Source organism: Belonocnema kinseyi, chromosome 9 (assembly GCF_010883055.1).
Source record: "Belonocnema kinseyi isolate 2016_QV_RU_SX_M_011 chromosome 9, B_treatae_v1, whole genome shotgun sequence".
NCBI classification, from domain to species: Eukaryota; Metazoa; Arthropoda; class Insecta; order Hymenoptera; family Cynipidae; genus Belonocnema; species Belonocnema kinseyi.
This window is the reverse complement of record NC_046665.1, coordinates 9,266,076-9,270,458: the sequence shown is the minus strand read 5'-3', so window position 1 is coordinate 9,270,458 and position 4,383 is coordinate 9,266,076. Positions and strand designations below refer to the sequence as shown.

General features: G+C 31.9%; 1 pseudogene; it reads left to right on the top strand.

Moving 5' to 3' along the window:
- Positions 1-3,844: 3,844 nt before the first annotated feature.
- Positions 3,845-3,970, top strand: LOC117180953 (annotated as a pseudogene).
- The last annotated feature ends 413 nt before the right edge of the window (positions 3,971-4,383 follow it).

The window sequence follows — 4,383 nt, the reverse complement described above, 5'->3', positions numbered from 1 at the left end:
TGACAGGGAGATAGAAAGTGATAGCCAGAAATAGGCAAGAGATAGAAAGAGAAAGAGAAGTGGGGATTGAAAAAGATAAGAGAGTACGGTGATTGACAAGGAAATAGAATGTGATAGACAGAAATAGGCAAGAGATAGAAAGAGATAGAGAAGTGGGGATTGAAAGAGATAGGAGAGCACGGTAATTGACAAGGAGGTAAAAAGAGATAGGTGGAGATAGACAAGAGATAGAAAGAGATACGAAATAGGATATTCAAAGAGATAGGTGTGGATGAGGATTGATATGGAGATAGAAAGGGATAAACAATCTTTATCTCTTTCTATATTAGAGATAGAAGGAGATAGAAAGAGATAGGATTTCTATCTCTTTACTTCCAGCAGGGCTCTGAGGTGAAGTCCAAGTTTTATTATCTTTATTGTTCCGTCCGAATGTTACTTCGGCGTTCTGTGGAAAACTATTAAATTAACCCATAAATGTCCGCATGGGGTCATTAGAGCTCTGACACTTTATACTGAAATCTACGAAGTTCGTTCTTCTTAAGTTTTTAATCTTTTGTTCAGTGTCTTAAAATAAAAAAAATCATTCAAGAAGTAAAATTATCTTATAACAAGACACTAAAGGAAGTGCCCAACAAACTTTCACGCCAAAATATATGTAAAAAAAGATATATATGTCTTTACGACATAGTTACGACATCTTTACGACAATTTTACGACATGGACATAGGATGTCGTAAAGGTGCCGTGAAAAATGTCGTAACGATGTCATAAAGACGTCGCCAAATTTTGTGCCCACCGGGTAACGACCCCATGAGGACCTCAACGTTATACCAAAGTACTAACGTGTTGTCTTTTCTAAATAAAATTTATTTAAAAAGAAGTAACGCAGTTTTGTAATTATAATTGAAGAATATTAATATTCTTTATCAAAATACAGATAAACATTTATAAAAGTATTAATACATTTTTAATAATGAAATTCTTTTATTATAAACAAAAGCATATTTTTTTTATCAAAGATCATAGAATAATATATTGAAACACATTAAGTGGACGTGCACTGAGTTCTAAGTAACTAAGTATTATCTCTCTCCCATTGAAATATGTTAGAGATATTTAAAAATAAGTTTACAATACGGACATACGTCGTCATCGCAACATCGTAAAGATGTAAGGACGTTCTCCAATGATTTGCCTCGTTGGAAGTTCCATAAAAATGTTTAAATTTATAATTTGACGTCTCCGAAAGACATTTTAGGGCATTTTTCGATATTTTGAATTTATTTCAAAACATTCCTTCTAATTTGGCTAAAAACTACCTTGAAAAAAGTAAGAAAGAAAAATAAAAAAATAAAATGTGAGTACCGAGAAATAATGGAGTTTTGACGAAACCCAATTTTGACATTTTGCCTCCAATATATTATATACTTTTCCGCACTTAGTTTAGTTTTAACCCAAGTTATTTTGAAGTTCAAGAAAAATTGGTAAAATATCGAAAAATACCCTTAATTAAGTTCGGATTCCTGACTTTCTAGATCTATCTAGTCCAATTATCATCTAAACATTTTTGGCTGATTAGCTATTACATTTTTTTAAGCACGTATAAATAAAGTTCGAGAAGTTATCTCGCAATCACAATAGTTAAAGTTATAATTTGAACGTATAATGTACCTTTCTTAGTCCTTGTAAGGACAGAATGCTTTGCTTTCCACAACGATCCGAACGAAGTTATGGGGCATTTGTCGATATTTTAAAATTATTTCTACACATTCAAAATCATTCAGCTGGAAATTAAACTAAAAAATTAATAAAGAAAAATTAAATTAATAAAGAAATTACATGGAAATAATGGAGTTTTGATGAAACACAATTCTGACATTTTTCCTGCAATGTTTTAATTATATTAAAATTTATTATTTACAATTTATAAATAAAACAATTAAATAATAATATAAAACAATTTATAAATTAAATTATTATAATTATAATTTGCCGCACTTAGGTTAGTTTAAACCCAAGGTATTTTGAAGTTTAAAAAATACTGGTAAAAAATTGAAAAATGCCCCTAATTTCGTTAGGGTTCCTGGCTTTCTAGATCTATCTACTATCGGCGAGAAAACTATAGGCATCTGCCTTTGAAGCTTAACAACTCAGTCAAAAAAACAAATGCCAGCGCAACAAAAAAATAGTCATTTAAAAGCTGAAAGTATTCTACGTTAATGAGCTTGAAGACGTTTACGTAAAAAAATTTTTGTGCTTAGCAGACTGAAAAATGTAAAGAAAAGTAAAGATTTTTGAGTACATTTAAGAACAGTCAAGTTTAGAGCATTATTTCTTATACAAGGGGCGATGGGAAAAATTAGAAAAAATTCAAGAGTATGAGGAAAACTGTTGTGAACCAGTTGCAGTTGAGAAATTCAAAAAATAATAAAAAATGTTGCTTAAAAGTACAAAAATGTGCAACTATATTATCTTCAGTTCTAATACAGATATTAGAACGATTCAAACAGCAAACTGTAATGGGTAGGCTCTGTATTTATTTTCAATCACCCGGATGGACGTGTTAGTCTTCTTTTTTTGTAAAAATCGCGATATTTTTATACATTTTTTTTATTGGTAAACAAGTGACAGAAAGCAGAGGGGCTCTTTTTTTGTTTTACTGCCGACCGCTAGTGCCATTCTTCGACCCCTGGTTCTGAATGCTTGGATGACACCTGGCCACGGGCCGAAGAAAGGCACCAGCGGTCGACAGTAAAAAAAAAACGCCCCCCCCCTGCTTTCTGTCACTTGTTTTCAAACAAAAAAATTTATCTAAAAATATCGCGATTTTCACAAAAAATAAGACTAACAGATCCTTACGGGTGATTGAAAATAAATACAGAGCCTATCCATTAGAGTTTGTAGTTTGAATCGCTTAAATATCTGTATTATAACTGAAGATGATGTAGTTGCACATTTTTGTACTTTTAAGAAACAATTTTTTAAAATTTTTTTATTTCTCAACTACAACTGGTTCACAACAGTTTTCCTCATACTCATGAATTTTTTTAAATTTTCCCTATCGCCCCTTGCATAAGAAATAATGCTCTAAACTTGACTGTTCTTAAATGTACCCGAAAATCCTTACTTTTTTTACATTTTTCAGTCTGCTAAGCGCAAAAATTTTTTTACATAAACATCTTCAAGCTCATTTACGGAGAACACTTTCAGCTTTTATATGACTGTCTTTTTGTTGCGCTAGCATTCTTTTTTGACTGAGTTCTTAAGCTTCAAAGGCATATCCCTATATTTTTTTACAATCCTCATCAACATTTTCAGTAAAACCTTTACTCTTATCTCGAATTACCCAACAATTTTTTATCTTCATTGAAGTCTAATGGTTTTTTATTCAAAATAAATATTTCCGGTGGAAATGATTAAAATAACCAGAAGTTGTAAAAAAATGTGAATCTTCTTCATAATATAATCTAAAAAAATTGAAAATATCAATTTCTGAGGAAAAACACTAACTAGATCCAGAGTTTTATTGAAGCTCAATCAAATTCTGATATCGTACGTTATTTATTATTATTTATTATGTTGAATAAATAATTATTTTATCCTCTCTTTAATAAATAAGATCGTATATACATGTGTCTAACACTCGTTGTGGTATAAATGATAAATCATGATTCATGGGTGAAGGATTTGACACAAAATATTAAATTTATTATTTGAAGATTTGAATCTTGCCGCCTTGAGCCGTGGTTCGGCTGTAGTGTGCCAGGGAGCGCAGCGATTTGCCTTTCTCGCAATTGAAATGAAGCGTCGAGTGTTTAAGACAGGAGCCGAGGCGGCAAGAATCATACTTACCTGGCGTAGGGGCTATCGTGTTCAACAAGGCGGTTCCTCCAGGGCGAAGCTCTTCCATTGCACTACGATCGAGCATAGCAGATACGTATATACATAGCAGTTTTAGAATTGTTATATAACTGTTATAGAATTGCCCTAGATTTTTCATAACGCAGCGTACCAAAGCCCTACAATTGTTCTGGAAATATTACAGATCGGTTGTCACGCCGTTCTAGATCTGTTACAAAATTGTTACATAACACTGGTAACCGAGTTCTAGAATTGTTATAGAAATATTACAGATCGTATGTCACAGCATTCTAAAACTGTTACAGAACTGTTCTAGTGTATGGGGGATGACATAGTTACTCGCAAGTTTGTAACCTATTACTAACCTGTTCTAGAACACGTTCTTTTGTATTCTAGAACAGTTACAAATCTGTTCTGTAACCATGTTTGCTGAGAAGGCTGGGCGTAAGTGATAAAAACTTACTGCAATTTTCCAAACTTGTTTATATATTTAAACAATCATAAATATTATAAATTTTCAAA